Here is a 19,966-nt window from a genome sequence, read left to right on the forward strand (position 1 = left end):
GACTTCTTTTATAAAGCACTTGCTTCTAATGCAGTGTGGGGGTTTGGGACTGATATTCAAATCAGACTTAAACTTTACACACACATATATATGCACCTGTGCCAGACTCGCACACTGGCAGCAACGCACATTGTTCTCCATGTCTACATTATTCCTCAGACTCCGACTAGCTACAGTCCTGCAAATTTGCCCAAACTCTGGCCTGCAGCAATCCACAGATTTGTCCAACACACAATGATGAAATCATGCACACTACTGTTTAGTTTTCACGGTGCACCATAAGGCACATATTTTCTTGGTTCCTACAGCGTTGCAATAATGCACATTTTCTTTCTTTGTTTTAACCATTTCATTTTAACCTGAGGACTCTTCTAATACATAACTCACACCGCAAGTGCTCTACATGGGAGGGAGACCTGTCACTAGGACTGACACCTGCAACATACACATTTCAAATCAAATCAAATCAAATCAGTGAAATTTATAAAGCGCGCTACTCACCCGTAAGGGTCTCAAGGCGCTGATGGGGGGGGGGTCACTACTGCTCGAACAGCAGGATCTATCTATGATTGCAGCCTGCGATGGAGGTGTGAAACATACTGCTCAACAGTATGTGCGTTAACCCATCAGGCTCTGTGAATGGTTTTAGGACTGGTGACCTGCAGCCTGCACATTTATAGCCGAAGTCAGTATATTAACCACTGAACTATTCACCAGGGTTAGAGTCAGAAGGCGGTAGATTACACACTCTACTCAGCATTAGGCGCATCATCCTCTGCTTGTATCGCAATCATATTGAACCTGTAGCACACAAGGCTTCAGTATTTTCCCTCCGCTTTCTTTATATTTTTATTACTTTAACTTTTCTCTCCTTTTCTGCCCTTTGTTTCAAGCCGCTTCTTTTTGTCTGCAGACTCTCCTTTCACCTTTCCCCATGGTTGCTTTCTTTTGCTGATTTCCCTAATTTCTTCCCTTAAATTGCAAATATTATTTTCCACCCACGTGGCATTGTCCACTGTGTTCCACATTCATTCTTTATCACATCCCACTCTGTATGTTTTTCTATGTTATTTCTCTTCATTATTCTCCCCTTTCCTACCCCTCTTTTTTACTTGAATCTGTTCCATGGTTTTTTTCATGTTTGCCCTCTGTTTATTTGCTTGCTCTTTCACTTTTTGCCTCCATACTTGTTCCTGTTTCAGCCCCCTTTACATTTGTATTTTCTCCCCACCTTCCTTTCTGCCTTCAGAGCAGTGGGCACACGTTCTAGTGACGTGACTAGAGCAGCCGAATGGCCTTCCTGAATGGAGCAGGTGATTGTGAGCTTGTGGAGAAAGGGCTCCCTTTACAAATTCAATTAACACTCTTGCTAGCAAATGGCTGCTGATTAGATTTCCCGAATCTCTGCCCTTTCGATAGATGCTCAGGGTGAGCAGTGGATTAGTCTGCAGGTTGAAGGGGACCTTTTAGGTGAGGCCAAGCATTTGTCTACCTTAATCACACCTCGGTGCAGAGCTATCACACCTCTGTGTGCCTCCGCTGCCGGCGCTCCAGGCCGGAGACAGCCTGTTACGATAGGTTTCACTACACAAAGGCCATGTCTGGAGCACAGCCTGGAAGGCATTTGAAATGTAAACCTATTTAAATGTACCTCAGGTAGCTGACGCAGTCCTCATGTTTTTGCGGATATGGGCATTTTTAAAGGCAGGATAAAAGTGTAAAAAAACTTCCCTCACAGAGATAAACGGTTTCTAAGTAAAATGACCAGAGGAGACCAAAATAAATCTGTAGAAAAAAATGCCAGTAATTGGAAATTGCAATCAATGGAGGTGTACTCTCGTGGCATTAACAGCTGACCTGTAAGGTTCTAAAATTGAAAAAAACAAGAATAACTGGGTTTCCAGAAACAAAACTTCTAGCACTGGGATGAAGCCAAAACATCGGAAATAAGTGTATTCCTCCAGAACAGGAATATGTTTAAATTCCAGTTCAGCATAAATAAATGTGCAGTCACCAATAATGTGAGGGGAAAAATACAGTTTTAATCACCTGTGCGCGAGACAAAAACGATTTCATACAAAGAAAAGCAGCTGTTGAGTACAATGCATTTTTAAGGAGGTGATGAGGTCAATACTTTTATGCATCTCACTGACAGGGAAAACATGCATTTATTTCATTTTCAGCTGTTTTCAGGAGATCTCTGCTATTTAGGTCTCGCCTGACCCAGCGCATGCGCTGGTCTGGCGAGACTTATTGAGAGGGCTCCAAAAAGTGCTACCAGGCCAGCCTAGAGCTACAGTGCATGTGCGCGGGCGAGCGCGCCGCGATTACTTTCACTTTCGCGGCCGCTTTGATATTTTATCGCGATCGCGATCACTTTGCCGCTTGGCATAGCCAATAGATCTCGCTTTTGGGACCTTATAAGTATTTAGTTATGCAACTGTTGCATGGCTAAACACTTATAAGGTCCCAAAGGCGAGACCTATTGGCTATGCCAATGCTTGTTTTTATATGTATGCGCACAGACTTGAATGTGCCCCCATGGCGATAGGCGAAGGGAAGTATTTGTCCGCCTGGAAGGGTGATGCTGTCTCGAGGGATGGGTGCGCCAGGTTGTGCCGGTCCAACAGCAGCTGTGGCAGGGGCGAGAAGGCCTGGCCATGATCCATGTCACGTGAGGGGCTCCGGCTCTGGATGCGCAGTGGCCCATGAAAGAGGAGGGTGGGAATGTCCGGTCTCCAATGGATCCTATGAGGAGGTGTGCAGGGTCACACAGTGCTGCTACACCACGTTTGCTAATGAAACCAGGGTTTTTGTGGAGGTGGGTTGGAGCCCGCTCGCAGTGAAATGGTGTACCTGAATGTTTGGGGCAAAACAGATCTCACCAGAATGGACTACCTCTACTCTACGTTGGGACTGATGGTGGCCAAATGCAACATAGCCAGGCTTTGGGGCACTGATACTGCACCACAACTAAGTGACTGGCAGAGGGGCATGGACTACTGTATGCAAGTGGAAAAGGCAGTCTATGAAAGAAAGCGTTGTCCAAACAAATGGACCAAGGTATGATGGAAATGCAATGCCCATCGAGGGCACTCCTGTTGTAAGTGCCACTGGATTTGCTTGTGACCGGGAGAGAATGGATATTTTTGCTGTCTAAAAAGTTGCAGGGGATGGGATGTGGTAACATGAGAACTTGATTGGAAACTTATTGCTGCGTGTCAATGTACCTTTTTTACCATCATGTTTGTACCAAATGTCACTTCGTTTCTGCATTTTCTTTATGTTAAATTATTATTATGTTTGTATTGATGGTCATCCATGAATGGTTGTGCAGTCTAAAGTTAGCTTTGTCTTTGTGCCAGGAGAGCGGCTAGAGTTATTTATTCAGTGCTAGCTTTAAAGCCTGATGAGGTACGCTTTTTAGCAAAAGTTGATCTGTCTATAGGTGTTTAACCGTCGCCGCTATTTTCTCTGAACAAGAATTTAGATTTGTTGGTGTGTTAGAAACAATTTCTTGCCATAACAAGGCTCTTAGTGAGTTTGGCTGAGCATGCCTCAGCAGTGAAGCGCATTTGAGAAAAGAACCCTCTTGTACCAGTTCTTGATTCTGGAGGCCAAATTGCAGTCTGATTTGTGCCAGAGGTACTTTCTGGCAAGCGACAAATTAGGCAGAAGTCTTTGCTCTGTGCAATGTTCAAGAAGCTTGCAAGCTTGTCAGGGAAAACTTCCAGGCTTAAGTTTGCGTTGGAAGGTACTTTGCCTTAATCACTGTAAGCAGTGGCTGCCAGGTTGGACTTTGCAGTTTGGTTGCCAGGACTTGCAATGCTGCGCTTTGTAACTTTATCTCTGCTTTCAAAGTGTTTAAATGCAATCGATGGGACCAGAGGTCCTGCAGCAAACACCTAGATATTTATAATTTCCACTTCTTCTCTCTGGGCTTCTCCCACAATGCCATACATTTGTCTTGATTACCCGTTTTCCAAATATCACTTCCTTTGTTTTCCCAAGGTTAACAGATAACTCATTGGTCGAGGAGAGTTGGTGTATGGAAGTTAGCAGGTTTGGCAAGCCTATACACTTGAGGTTCATTTAAGACAATGTTGTTTGCATATAGTGGTGAAGTTATTAGCTGTTGACCAAACTTTGGAGGATGGGAGCTGGTAGAATCCAGTTGAAAGCACAAATCTGTCAGGTATAAGTTAACTAAGATCGGGCCAGCACGCAACCTTGTTTAATACCTCTATCTATTCGGAGTTTGACTGTTACTGTCTTATTACATCCAATTGTTACCCTAATCCTGTTGCCAGACTATAAAAGCTGAATCACTTTTCAAAGATTTGGGGAGATATTCCTAACCACTAACTTTCTCCACAGGCGATGTCTATCGACTAAGTCAAATGCTTTGGACAGATCTACAAAGCAGGTGTATAAGGACAGTTTTTCCTTATATTTTTTCCATTAGCATGGCCAAGGCTGTCAGATTGTCACTGGTGCTCGATAGTGGGCGAAAACCTGTTTGGTTTAGTGGAATTAAATTTGATTTTGTAGCTCAGGATTCCAAGTCCTCTAATAATAGGCCCGCAAATATCTTTGCATCGACATCGAGCAGTGCGATCATGAGATAGCTGCCAGGGTTCCGGTATGGGTCCTTCTTACTGTTATTGGCCCTGTTTTCCTCGAGGCAGGAGTTGTATATTCTACCTAGATGACTGCTCCAGAATGCTCTATCATTTTTAGGTCTCGGCTGGCGTAGGCTGCGCAGACATGCGCAGTCTCGCTGGCGAGATTTAGTGTTAGCAGGGTATTTTCAGTAAGGGGCTTTAAGCCACGCCCCTCTGTTCCATTGGCTGTCGTCACTGTTTATGCCAAACAGTGGACAGCCATTGGAACAGAGGTGTCTATGACGTTTTTGCTTTGCTTTTCGAGCCGTCCCATTTGGACAGACTCGTTTGCTTTACTTTTGCCGTAAAAGCTTGTTCCGATGTTGATGGCCACCATATCGCGCCCTGCCTCCAACACACACAGAAGGCGGCGGAGGGAAGGAGCAGACATGGTGCTTCCTCGCTGAGCACCAAGGAGCGACCCGTTCAGCTGCGGTGGTGCCAGTGTGAGCACGTGTTCTAGGGCACAGAATGAGAAGGTCCGATCGGAACTTATTCCCGGAGCTGGCCTTTAATGCTTTACTTTTCCAATTTACATGTATTTATAAAGCGCCCTGCTTCCAGCACACACAGAAGGCGGCGGAGGGGAGGAGCAGACATGGTGCTTCCTCGCTGGATACTGAGCAGCGACCCGTTCAGCTGCGGCGGCGCCAGTGTGAGCCCGTGTTCTAGGGCACGGAATGAGAAGCTCCAATCGGTTCTCATTCCAAGAGCTGGCCTTTAACGCTTTACTTTTCAAATATATATTTATAAAGTGCGGCACGCCAAGCTTTGTATTCATGGTGGCCGCACACTTATCTCCCTATTCGGCGTTATTACAAGGATTTTTCCTGGTTCAGCGCGGCCCCCGCCGTTTCACAGAAGCTGGGTCTCCTCCTGCTGCTCTTGCGGGTGTGAGAGCTCCCCTGGTATTGCCTTTCACACCCTCTCCTCAGTCTCCACCTAAATGCTGCTTCCCCTTACTTGCTTAGTTTGTAACCACAAAAATGCTAACTATTACAAACATGTAACTCCATGGGGGGTCCTTACACCGAGCCCGCACGTCAGCCATCTGTTCGTGTTTCACCTTTTCACCTCAAGGTGGGTCCCTTTTGCAGTGTGGGGGCTAACGCACTCAATTTACTTATTTATTGAAGGACGTTTGTAAAGCGCTTACATGCCACCAAGCGGTGACTTCTGAGCGCTGTTAGGATTGGAAGCAAAGAGAAGAAAGGACGGAAAAGGCGGGGGGTTTAGATGATATTAGTAGATGGAAGGGAAGTTTAAACAGTTCGTTATGCTGAGTGGAAACAAGGAAAGAGTGAAACCCTTTGCACAGATCGCCTTGCAGATGGTGGGTGCAATACCCAGCAAGCGGGACCATTTACAGGTCTCTCCTGGACTGGCAGCGGTTTGTAGACTTTCTACGTCCCTCGATACAAGTTGCCGTGTTTCACTCGCTCTGGTAGCTCTGGGTGAAGTAACGCACTCCACACTTACCAGTGTTTTAGTGCCTGTAACTTTCGGGTGTGAAATCTTCAGGCCCGATAATCCATCCAAGAGACACGGCAACCACTCGGAGCGGCGCCGGGGCTGAAGCTTTGAACTCCGCTACCCACTATGTGCTACAGTCGGGCGTGCGATCAGTAAATGCCCCCACCACAGGCACAAGAGGGACCATCATCCCTGCACCCCACTGGACACCCCCCACACCATCACCATCAGACCGTAGACCATGTCAGCCTTTTGATTTCCACCAACATGGTGAAAATCTGCTCGGAAAATCAGACAGTAACTCTAGGTACAAGCAGTTATTTCTCATTTCAGGAATGCCCCCACCCCCGTACTCCCATGCCCCCGTCCTGTATCGCCTCTGCACATTGAGCCCCGGTACCTCAGTGAAGGTGGAGGATGCTCCGGGCCCACAGCCTGGGTTGGGATTGTGCAGTGCTTGTTGGTTTCCCAAAAATCTTGCAGCTGACCTTTGGGGCTTTGCTACTGAGTGGTGGTTAGAGATTGCCGTGACACTGGAGACCATCGTCCGGCCAGCTGATGGATGAAAGGAAGCCGCAGAGCATATCCGAGGCTGGCCCTGGGGAGCAACCCTCGTTAATTAAAGACTCCGCAGGCGAGAGGGGGTGGCGACCAACGTGCCATTCCAGGTGTGCATGTGTGTGTGTGTGTGTGTGTAGGAGGGGGGTCATGCGAGTGCGTGTGTACTTGTCTGCCTGTGTTTTTATGAAATGTGAATGTGTGCGCGTCCATATGTGTTCGTCTGCATGCTTGCGTGTGCCAATGTGTATATAAACCTGTGTGGATGCGCGCGTTCATATATATGCATGTTTCTGTGTGTGTGTATAAGCACATGCTTGTGTTTGTATGTTTCCGTGTGCCTCCGCGTGTGTAAGCGTTTGTCTGTTTCCTGGTGCTTCTCTGCATTTGATCCCACCCATTACCCCCCCCTGATCTGTTATCTTTCAGAGTTGTTAGCTGATCAGCAGTGCTGGCTACCGTTTCCGACAACCATGAGTAAATGTCACCGAGAAATGCGCATTCACTCAATCGGAGAAAAAAAATCACATGACGTCAAATAAATTATCAAGAAACATCCATATAAAAATTGCACGGGCCAGAGATACACACAATCAGAAAAAATATCTTATGAACAGAGAAACAAAGGCAAAACAATGAAATAATAAGAGAGATGGTCAAGAGAAACAGGCACAAACAGAAATAATCCAATGTAAAATCAGAGAAACAGTCACAAAGGAATCCAATAGAAAAGCACCGAAAGAGTCACATAAAAGCACGCAGACCAGCTTACAAACGCTTTCTAAATCAGGCACAATTCGGATACATCATATTTAACCCAGTCACTTCCGCCAACATGTCCCCGAAAGCGGGTCATCCAAGGCCTACATTTACAACTGCGGACATCTAGGCTGCTGCAGCAGGCGCAGTAACCCACTAAGCTATTTCACCTCCCATGCAGTTATGGCAGACAAAGCACTGAGTGTACACTAGTGTAAATGCAATAGGTTTCGCATTTAAACTTTTTTTTAGAAATTGCCGTATTTAATTACAATGCGTTTGATTTGTTTTACAAAAGAAAAAAAAAGAAAAAACAATGTCATTTACAATGTCAATAGTTCAAAATAATGTCAGTGCGAGACCTATTGCATTGTAAATGCTTGGCATTAGTAAATCTTCAAGCCGAACGAATCCATCCTAGACAGAACCAGTTTGACTACAATTTGATCCAAACACCCCGTCGGCCAAATCCCCTCCGCCAATAATATATGTCGGCTGTGCAAATCCTCTTCTTCACACAAGCTGGAAAGCCACTCTCTGTAGGCTTAAGCTCCAGTTGACTTGTGCCATATCAGCTCCTCACTGGGGGGCCGTAAGGGAGTTGACATTTTTAATTAAGTTAAAGCCATTTGCTTTGCTAATGGTATTGTATAGCAAAGCAAATGGCTTTAACTTAATAAAAGGCGAGACCTATTGCATTTTTAATGCTTGTTAAATACTGCTGCGGGTAGGCCATTTTGGACCTGGGACACCACTGCTTCTGCAGGCCCATAATGTAGCTTTGATGCTTTGTTCCACGAAGTTTAAATGCGGTACTCCACTGACTGTGCTTGATGATGGTTTATCGCGTTTTGGTACAATTTGGAGATGTGCTCCACCGACTGTTCTTCACTCGCTGTGTTTTCTATTGCTTCATCGGGGCCTCGCTCAAGTTGATTAATGATGGCAGCTTGCTATTTTTTGCCTTTAACGCCTCCACAATTCTTACCCAGTTCTGATTCGCTTGACCTGCCATATCTCCTGAATGTACACTTTCTTATTTAACAAAAAAAAAGATTTGGCGTGGGTGCTTTAAGTGTATTGGGTATTTAGGTTTCTGGCTGCTTTATTGAGTTGGTGCATGGCACCTTTGCTTTTTGTGACCCCCCTGCACGAGGGGTTTCCCTTTTTGGGGACCCAGCTGTTTTTTCAAAGAGGCCGGCACAGTCTCCCAATTTGAAATCTCGTCCTGATTTGCCCTTTGCCCTGGTGGTAAGCTAGTTTGCCATTTTTTACAATTTTTCGTGGACAGAGTAAACAATTTTATTCACAGACAGTGACTTCCTGGTTCCTGTGCTTCGAGATCTTTCATGTGGTCCGGGAACTGGTTGTTGTTTGATATTTTCATTATCTGGGGATGGTGCTCACTCTTGCATCTGACCTCTATATGGAAGCTCTGTGTGTCATAAAATATAGAGGCAGAGTTGAGTATTTAATCCAAGGTCGACTCTGAGTTCCCTGATTTGTGTGTTGACGTCATTGGTAAGTCAACTGGAAATCTGCCATTGAGGATCCTCAATCCTAGGGCCTCCATGACTTGTACAAGGGTTCAGGGGCGTAACACAGGCCCCCGCAGCCCCCGCGGTGGGACCGCCAAGCTGCAGGGGGGCCCTCAGATCAGGACTCTGGCCAGAGAGCCCGTGATTGAGTCTGGAGGGGGCCCTCCACTTACCTTTAAGGGAGGCCCCCTCAAGTTTCGTTACGCCAGTGCAAGGGTGTGATCGCATTTGTTGATGGTCGTAGAGTGCAACACATGCAGTGAAATTCCCAGCCCTTGATCTTGGACCCTTTCTCTAGTTCTTCTCTTGCCGTGATTGGGCATGTTTAGATTGAAGTCTCCTTTGATGATCCATGGTATGTCACCGTGCGTGGCTTGTAGTTTGAATAATTTGTTTGTAGAATTGATTACATTTTGCTTTTGTGCAGGTTTAAGTTTGATGTAAGTGTTTATTATTATGATTGAGGTTACTTCTCATCCTGATTTCCAGTTTTAGAAGATGATTGCTAGCATGTGGGTGGTTTTCAAATCGAGTTGACTCGCGTTAAAGATATTGATAGTTGTGATGTAGGTTGATAAGCCACCTTTTGGGTGTCCTTTGGTTTTTGCCTTTTCTTCTGTGCTTGAAAATTCCACATATACTGATGATGGATTCTCACTTTCGTACCAGGTTTCTTGGGGGCAGATAATATCGAAATATTGCAGTAACAGTTCCAAACTTGGGTCTTTGGCCAGTTTGCTAGCCCTGGCTATATTCCACAAGATTAACTTTGGGACCAGTGGGGCTTCGAGTGTTCTGAGTTTTTCCAAACATTGCTGATTGTCGCACCATCCTTGTACCTCCAGCTGTCTCAGGACTGGTGTTGAAAGTCTCCTCGTTTTTGGACCCTCTCGTTTTGTGAATTTGCTATCCTGCTGTATTGTTTACCTGTTTGGCCAGGGGCTCTGGCAATCTCCCTTGGAAGCCTGGCGAAGTCTCATGTTGTGCCATTGCCATGATGGAGCACTGACCTGTTCTTTTCAGCCCAGTTATTTGTTGCGGAGCCATGTCCGACCGTTTCTTTGCCCATTTGCAGAATTTGAAAAGTCAGATATTTCTCTATCTTGCTGCAACGGACCTCAGTTCTCTTGTCTGGTTCACCATTTCCAGGTGCTAAGAAGGCTACGTATTCTAGGTCTTTGCTCTTTATGTGTTCGAAGCCTTGCATTAAGTTGCATCTTTTCACTATATTGCCCCTGTTGAGGACATCCCAGAGGACCTGCAATCTGTATTTCTGGTGGAAGATAAGACTTTGTGTTCTCTTATCCTGTGTGGTAGGTAGTTGGATGGTCTATTTTTGTTGGTGGTTTGATGCATGCAGAGTGTACATGCTTAGGGTCTCGAGGACGATTCTTAATTTCGCCTCGCTAGGCCCTGAGTTGTTAATTGCTGTGATTTAACTTGGCAAAAACCAAAGGAAATGATGGACGGAGTGTTGAACATTGCAAGCACTCACCCCCAGTCAACTGATCTGGGTTTAATCCATCACCGTTCTTTAGCCCTCTCTGACACCCCAGTTCAGACATGGCCATATGCAAATCAGTCTGACCCTGTGCCTCATGGGAACAGTCCAGCCCGAACTGCCAAGCCATGTCTTCCCTGGACCAGAAACAAGCTTCCTAGGACCGGTTTCTGGCATTTCAGCCGTCTTCAGCCAGGCTTGCTTGAATCCAGTGGCAAAGTGAGCAAGGGACTCACGTCTGAGCATACCCTGCCAACTTATGGCGAACAAAGCAAAAACCAAAGGAAATGATGGACGGAGTGTTGAACATTGCAAGCACTCACCCCCAGTCAACTGATCTGGGTTTAATCCATCACCGTTCTTTAGCCATCTCTGCCACCCCAGTTCAGACATGGCCATATGCAAATCAGTCTGACCCTGTGCCTCATGGGAACAGTCCAGCCCGAACTGCCAAGCCATGTCTTCCCTGGACCGGAAACAAGCTTCCTAGGACCGGTTTCTGGCATTTCAGCCGTCTTCAGCCAGGCTTGCTTGAATCCAGTGGCAAAGTGAGCAAGGGACTCACGTCTGAGCATACCCTGCCAACTTATGGCGAACAAAGCAAAAACCAAAGGAAATGATGGACGGAGTGTTGAACATTGCAAGCACTCACCCCCAGTCAACTGATCTAGGTTTAATCCATCACCGTTCTTTAGCCCTCTCTGCCACTCCAGTTCAGACATGGCCATATACAAATCAGTCTGACCCTGTGCCTCATGGGAACAGTCCAGCCCGAACTGCCAAGCCATGTCTTCCCTGGACCGGAAACAAGCTTCCTAGGACCGGTTTCTGGCATTTCAGCCATCTTCAGCCAGGCTTGCTTGAATCCAGTGGCAAAGTGAGCAAGGGACTCACGTCTGAGCATACCCTGCCAACTTATGGCGAACAAAGCAAAAACCAAAGGAAATGATGGACGGAGTGTTGAACATTGCAAGCACTCACCCCCACTCAACTGATCTGGGTTTAATCCATCACCGTTCTTTAGCCCTCTCTGCCACCCCAGTTCAGACATGGCCATATGCAAATCAGTCTGACCCTGTGCCTCATGGGAACAGTCCAGCCCGAACTGCCAAGCCATGTCTTCCCTGGACCGGAAACAAGCTTCCTAGGACCGGTTTCTGGCATTTCAGCCGTCTTCAGCCAGGCTTGCTTGAATCCAGTGGCAAAGTGAGCAAGGGACTCACGTCTGAGCATACCCTGCCAACTTATGGCGAACAAAGCAAAAACCAAAGGAAATGATGGACGGAGTGTTGAACATTGCAAGCACTCACCCCCAGTCAACTGATCTGGGTTTAATCCATCACCGTTCTTTAGCCCTCTCTGCCACCCCAGTTCAGACATGGCCATATGCAAATCAGTCTGACCCTGTGCCTCATGGGAACAGTCCAGCCCGAACTGCCAAGCCATGTCTTCCCTGGACCGGAAACAAGCTTCCTAGGACCGGTTTCTGGCATTTCAGCCGTCTTCAGCCTGGCTTGCTTGAATCCAGTGGCAAAGTGAGCAAGGGACTCACGTCTGAGCATACCCTGCCAACTTATGGCGAACAAAGCAAAAACCAAAGGAAATGATGGACGGAGTGTTGAACATTGCAAGCACTCACCCCCAGTCAACTGATCTGGGTTTAATCCATCACCGTTCTTTAGCCCTCTCTGCCACCCCAGTTCAGACATGGCCATATGCAAATCAGTCTGACCCTGTGCCTCATGGGAACAGTCCAGCCCGAACTGCCAAGCCATGTCTTCCCTGGACCGGAAACAAGCTTCCTAGGACCGGTTTCTGGCATTTCAGCCGTCTTCAGCCAGGCTTGCTTGAATCCAGTGGCAAAGTGAGCAAGGGACTCACGTCTGAGCATACCCTGCCAACTTATGGCGAACAAAGCAAAACCAAAGGAAATGATGGACGGAGTGTTGAACATTGCAAGCACTCACCCCCAGTCAACTGATCTGGGTTTAATCCATTTCCTTTGGTTTTTGCTTTGTTCGCCATAAGTTGGCAGGGTATGCTCAGACGTGAGTCCCTTGCTCACTTTGCCACTGGATTCAAGCAAGCCTGGGTGAAGACGGCTGAAATGCCAGAAACCGGTCCTAGGAAGCTTGTTTCCGGTCCAGGGAAGACATGGCTTGGCAGTTCGGGCTGGACTGTTCCCATGAGGCACAGGGTCAGACTGATTTGCATATGGCATGTCTGAACTGGGGTGGCAGAGAGGGCTAAAGAACGGTGATGGATTAAACCCAGATCAGTTGACTGAACTGGGGTGGCAGAGTGGGCTAAAGAACGGTGATGGATTAAACCCAGATCAGTTGACTGGGGGTGAGTGCTTGCAATTTTCAACACTCCGTCCATCATTTCCTTTGGTTTTGCTTTGTTCGCCATAAGTTGGCAGGGTATGCTCAGACGTGAGTCCCTTGCTCACTTTGCCACTGGATTCAAGCAAGCCTGGCTGAAGACGGCTGAAATGCCAGAAACCGGTCCTAGGAAGCTTGTTTCCGGTCCAGGGAAGACATGGCTTGGCAGTTCGGGCTGGACTGTTCCCATGAGGCACAGGGTCAGACTGATTTGCATATGGCATGTCTGAACTGGGGTGGTAGAGTGGGCTAAAGAACGGTGATGGATTAAACCCAGATCAGTTGACTGGGGGTGAGTGCTTGCAATGTTCAACACTCCGTCCATCATTTCCTTTGGTTTTGCTTTGTTCGCCATAAGTTGGCAGGGTATGCTCAGACGTGAGTCCCTTGCTCACTTTGCCACTGGATTCAAGCAAGCCTGGCTGAAGACGGCTGAAATGCCAGAAACCGGTCCTAGGAAGCTTGTTTCCGGTCCAGGGAAGACATGGCTTGGCAGTTCGGGCTGGACTGTTCCCATGAGGCACAGGGTCAGACTGATTTGCATATGGCATGTCTGAACTGGGGTGGCAGAGTGGGCTAAAGAACGGTGATGGATTAAACCCAGATCAGTTGACTGGGGGTGAGTGCTTGTAATGTTCAACACTCCGTCCATCATTTCCTTTGGTTTTGCTGTGATTTAACTTGGAGCACTGCCGGCTGTTATTTTGTGGTGCCACAGGTACCTCACTGCCTGAGCCTGGGCTTCAAAGGGGTTAGGACTTTCGGTTCACCTGGTGATCTTGTGAGAGGATACCAGTGGTGTGAGCACGGGATGATGGAACCCGAAACTTCTGGCCGGTAGGCACCCCCTGTTGCACTCCACTTTAGAACCAGCCCTACGGATCCAGTTAACTAAGATGCTGAGTCTAAAACCTGGTGTTTCTCACAGAGAGGGGATTCCTCTTTTATGCTATCCTGCTGCCTGTGAGGTTTGTCTTCTACTGCCGCTATGGCTGGAGTCGCCGTCATTGGTGCACTGTTGGTGGCTAATTGTGGGTGAAATGGAGCATTCCCTATTTTGCCCTCCTTTTGGTTATTGCTTTGGTTGTTGCTCCCTTGATATGCTCCATTGCTGAAGTGCTTGTGAAAAGGGGAACATTCATTAGCCTGCCTAGCTTGTTTGTTGCTCATTTTTTTCAGGAGTTTTTTGTTCTTTCTTGATACGACAGGATGTTTTCCATTGATGCGAGTGATTCCTGTTCAGGGCTCTCCCTATTATGAAATGCTTCATCAAGCTTTTTTCCCAATTGGCTGTCACTTTGTTCAGTCACTCAGCCCCATGATTTGCCATCCTGTTATATTTTATCTGTTATGTTTCTTGTTTCAATTCCGCTACCATTGAGGACATAATTCCCGGCAGCTCTACGAGTTTGTCCAAATAGGGCTGCATTGACATGCCTGAACATCCACTTCAGCCTCTGCCTCCATCTGAGCTTGTGCTCTCTTGATAAATGAGTTTAACTTGTCCAACTTCTTATCTATTGCCATTGTGACAGTTGCCAGGGTTTGCAAAAATTTAAATTTTCATATCAAGTTTGTCTGTGTTTAGAATTGTTGCATTGGTTAAGACAATTAAGGTTTGGTTTAGGGGATCCCATCCTATCATGGATGATGTTTCTGCTGTGACTGCATGCCCCCTAGACAGTAGCGGCCCTCGGAGGGAGTTCCGTGGGGCGGTGAGGCGGGGCGGGTGAGAGGCAGGGTGGGGGTTAGTAAACACCGGAATATGGATGAACGGAGGTAAGTAAACAACTAAATTAATAAAAACGAATTTCGTTGCGCGCGCTGCATCGCAAAATGCGATGCAGCGCACACAACGAAATTCGTTGGACCGGTCCCAGGAGGCTTGTTTCTGGTCCATGGAGAACCTGGCTTGGCATTCCGGGCTGGACTGTTCCTATGAGGAATAGGGACAAGACTGATTTGCATATGACTGGGTCTAAACTGGGGTGGCATGGTGAGCAAAAGAACAATGGGTTTAACCCAGATCTCTTGACTGGGGGTGAATGTGTGATTTACTCTGCATTCCGTCCATCATCTGTGTTTTTTTCATTTACACTTTGGTCGCAGATGTGTAGAATGGCAAGGAGGGGGATCTCACGGAGAGAAGCAAACCTCACCAGGACCTAGAATGGCTGTCTCCGCCCTCTCCACTTCAACCCTCCAGCTGCTGCGATAGCGCAGCAGCCCCTCCGCTCCACTTATGCACCACCGCCTTACTGATTGAGCTCTGAATTGAGATGGGCTGTCAAACTCCCTTCTTGACTGCAAAAGACACTGTGCAACAAGCCTGCAGTGCCCCCCCCCAGGTGAAAACCCAGACGTGCCCAGAGGTGGTACTGGCCAGAGCTGAGCAGCACCATGGGAAGGATGACCATAGCTATAGGTAGCTATAGGTTGAGGCATGGTGGAGGTGCTTAGGAAATTCACGTCTCTCTGTTGGCTTCTTGCAAGAGAGGTGCTGGATTTTTTTTACTCCTGGAGGATGCTTAACAGGCTTAATCTGGCCTGATTTGAGGAACCTTGGTGGTGGACTGAAAGATGACCGGCAACAAATCGAGAATAGCGCCCCCCACCCTACTCCTGTCCTCTGCTCCCGAAGTGAGGCTGGTAGAGTTGATGGAAGGACGAGGGAGCCTACAGGTGAGTGGGAGTGAGAGGGGGCAGGGAGCAGCTGGGGTGTGGTGCGGAAGAACTAGAAGACTTCCTAATCATCTCCTGGTCAGCTCGTTGCTGCATTACCTCTTGCGTCAGGCCCTCAAACTCCTCAAACTCCTGGATGCCAAAGTCAGCGGGTGGCCTCTGAGCCTGAATTGGGCTCCTGTCCCGTCCTGGCCTGCTGCCCTGTGGAGGCCTGACCATGGCCTGAGCAGGACTGGGGCTGTTGCTGGACCAAGCCAGGATTAGATTTACCTCACCGGTGCAGGAGCAGATGATGGCTCCACCCACAGGAAGCTCTGCAGTTCCGACGTGCAGCGTAAGCTTATCTGAGTTGAGAGGAATGAAGGAAGGAATCAAGGTGGCATACAGTCAGTATGCCCCCTGATGGCACCCCGAGGGAGGGGAAAAAGTATGCAGTTCCTCAAACAGAAGGGGGGGTGTAAAGGAAAAGAAGAGACCGTAAGGAAGAGGAATTCCTCTATTCGGAACTAGGGTCCTCACACACCCAGCAAGCTAGGTGTCATGCTTCATCATATGGACCTGCTCCTCGTCGGGCCGGCGCTGCAATGCCCGACGGGCACCCTAAAAGGGGCTCTTTAGCGGAGATCTTCAGTTCCTGGCCGTATGATGCAGTGTGTGTGAGAGGGACCTAGTAGTGTAGATGTGAGTGCATGTAAGTGAATGGCAGCTAGCTGATGTTATGATTCAGCTTGGCTAAGCTCATCTGTGCTGGTGCTCATCTGTGCTGGTCGAATCCATTCCTGAAATTTGCACACACTATCTCTGACTCTAATGTACCTTTCTTGGATCTTATGGTCACATTAGGGGACACAAGCCTGAGCACCACACTTTACAAAAAGCCTACTGATAGGAATAGTTTACTCTTATACAGTAGCCATCACCCTAAGGCCCTTAGGGACAATTTACCCTTTGGGCAATTCCTCCGCCTGAGGAGGAACTGCTCTACCACCAATGATTACCTAATTGAAGCTGACCAGTTGAGCTCTAACCTTAGGCAAAGAGGCTACCCTGAGCGCCGAGTAAAAAACTCATTGAAGAGGGCTCGTAATAACCCGCGAGAAGTCTTACTACAACCTAACAATAAGGAAAGGACAGAAACTTTGACCTGTGTCACATCATTTACTCCCAATTCCACTACCATCAAGGGTATAATTAAGAAACATTGGGGTATTCTCACCGCGGGTGACCTCACTATCCCGCCCCCTCGCTTTGCCTTCAAACGCACCCAAAATCTGAAAGATATTCTTATCAACACGAGGCCTAGACAGACTAACCACCATGACCAAAGCACCCTCTGGGGTCTCCCCCCAGTGAGAGGACACTACCCTTGTGGTTCCTGTGCTGTGTGCCATCAAACTGCGGTGATTAAAGAGGTGGTTTTTTCAGACTCATTCACATGGAGGTTACAACGTCATACCAATTGCAACACCACGCAGTGTATTTACTTAATCACCTGCCCCTGTGAACAGAGATATGTAGGCATGACCATGCGACCAGTAAAAACACGCATAACAGAGCACAAGAGCAATGTGAGATGTCAGAGAATTACTACGAAATTGTATACCACTGCAAAGAGAACAACCACACACCAGACTCCCTTAGATGGTTAATCCTTGAGGCACACCCTAGGATTACACAGAGAGCACTATTCAAGATCGAACAGCGATGGGTGCACCGTCTCAGGACAGACCGAGAAGGCTTGAATGATCAGATCCCGTGGGCAGCGCTTGTGGACAGATAAAGCAGTTTTCCATGTTATTAGCGGTAAACATTATCCGCGTTGTTACTTTGTAACCACTACCCCCATATTCATAGGGTCTCTTAGATTCCAGTGTGCACAGATACCGTTCCATGATGGCCGCTGTATTTGACACCCTAATGCTAGGCTCCGGCCACACTGTTCCACGTAATCACCACATTCGTATTCAAGGGGATACTTAGATTCGAATGTGCATAGATACCGTTCCAAGATGGCCCCTGTATTTGACATTCTCATGCGAGGCTCTGCCCACACTCTCTCATGATACACACTTCCGGGTAAGAGACACGCCCCCTGCTGAACGATTCCGCTGGTATATCTGTTTTGGCACCATACCGGCCATCAGTATTCCCGGGTCGAGTGGCGCGAGGGTAGGTTGATAGCCCTTTCCGGCAACAACCTTTAAGTAAGTATATCAGCGATACTACTACGCGCCCTGAGGTGAATGACTGGTCAGGTGAGTGGTGTTTGTGCGCTCTCTGTATCTGTTGGGATGTTTATTGGTGGTCATATCTCCGCCGCCGAACTGACAATACATGACTTAGACGCGATGTTGTCAGTGCCTTCTTAATTTTAGGTACTGTCACCATATTTTGCAAGTGAGCGACACGAGACACAAGCTATGGGCAGAATTACGCGTCTCGCTCGATACTCGGGGAGAGCTGGCGGTTCCCTGGTATTTTGCCGATTACCATTCACGGCAGATCCGGACTTGCCCTGGACTCTCCATGTGGAGCGAGCGAGTGTGAGTTGTTACCTGTAGTCGATGGTCTAGCAATTTTTACTGGCTGATACCTTTACCGGCTTGGCATTTACAATTTCTGTGACTTCTTCTTTATTTTTAAGTTCGTTCCGTGGTGCTATTTTATCATCTGATTACCTCCTGCGGTCTGAGACTCGCATCACAGCAGCTCATGTGACAGGATCACACATGGGCTTTATAGTTTATATTTGCTGACAATACTTGTCGGACTTGTTGTTGTCATCCCATGTATTACTTTGTTTCTCACTAGGACACCAGAATCTTGGTGTCCAGGTGGCGCCACGGCCACGGATAGGAGCATGGTACTAAACTATATTAGGTGAGTGTCCCATGAGTTTAACCTTAAAATACCTGTAGTCACCTTATCCAAGTTTCCATTAGGATACCATGACACTTCCAGTCTTCTGTTTTAATTGTTTTTAGATTAGTTTTAAATTCACTAGCTGTAGGAGTATCACTACTCACTGTATAGAGTCATTGACACATGGTGAATAAGGACGTTAAGTTAGACCATTTAGTCAATAGGGGGTTACCACCACTATGTGATTTAGACCTGTACAGTACTCACTTTTTATATTGCCTTTGCTTGGGATGCCTTACTTACGATCTCCTTTCCTTTTAGGTTCCCCTAGGCATATGGCGAGACCGTTCCCATATAACAGGTAGTAGGTAACAGCTGTACTTACCGCTTTGTGTAGATTATTGACAGCTTATATAGGTCCTGAGGAATTGCCACGGATCACTAGGACCATTAGGCAAGAAACATGTCGACCAGCACAGATGAGCTTAGCCAAGCTGAATCATAACATCAGCTAGCTGCCATTCTGCTTCCGCTTTTTATTCAGGTAGAGAGCCATCCCCAATAAAATTATTTTTGGACTCTCTAACTTGTTTTAATTCACTTACCTGCACTCACATCTACACTACTAGGTCCCTCTCACACACACTGCATCATACGGCCAGGAACTGAAGATCTCCGCTAAAGAGCCCCTTTTAGGGTGCCCGTCGGGCATTGCAGCGCCGGCCCAACGAGGAGCAGGTCCATATGATGAAGCATGACACCTAGCTTGCTGGGTGTGTGAGGACCCTAGTTCCGAATAGAGGATTTCCTCTTCCTTACGGTCTCTTCTTTTCCTTTACACCCCCCCTTCTGTTTGAGGAACTGCATACTTTTTCCTTTTTATATAACTAACTGGGCATGTATGCTGGACCTCCTTAAATAAAAGCCCATCAGTCCCTCCTTTGTCTACATACCCCGAGGGAGGGGGCCACAGCAGTCATATACCCTCAGACTTTGTCTTGCAGGGGAGTGAGGTAATGTACTGCACCCACCTGCAAGAGGATGCATTTCCCTCTACTTAGACAGTGGAAGATGGAGTCGCTGTATCCACTGGAAGACGGAGTTGATGTATCAAAATATGGCCCTTTCATTTTGCATTTTTAATGTGATTGGGTTCACTGCCTGAGTCTGGGTCAGGTGCACTTAACTAAATGTGTGCTGTAGCGAAAACAAGTACAGTGCACCTAAAATGGAATTCGAACTCAGGACCACAAGTTCCAAATGTTTATACGGAGAGACAGTGGAATGTTGGTATGGACACAAGGGATAACCTGGTTGCAAAGTAGTTTGCTCAGGGACTGTTGTGCTACCAGCCCTGCTGTACAGTCTGTGGGGGGCTGGGCTTCACAGATTGGCCATGGTGTCTGTTTCCAGGCAGTCAACAAATGGTTGCCAACTTTCACTACTAATTTGACACGGTACTGCAGGTTTGTAGCTTCCTGCTCACTGTATGCTGTGAAAGGAGCATGGTCTGGTTAGGAATGAACACCTTGTAGGCAGTGCTTA

This window comes from Triturus cristatus, chromosome 4_1 (genome assembly GCF_964204655.1).
Source record: "Triturus cristatus chromosome 4_1, aTriCri1.1, whole genome shotgun sequence".
In the NCBI taxonomy this organism is placed as follows: domain Eukaryota; kingdom Metazoa; phylum Chordata; class Amphibia; order Caudata; family Salamandridae; genus Triturus; species Triturus cristatus.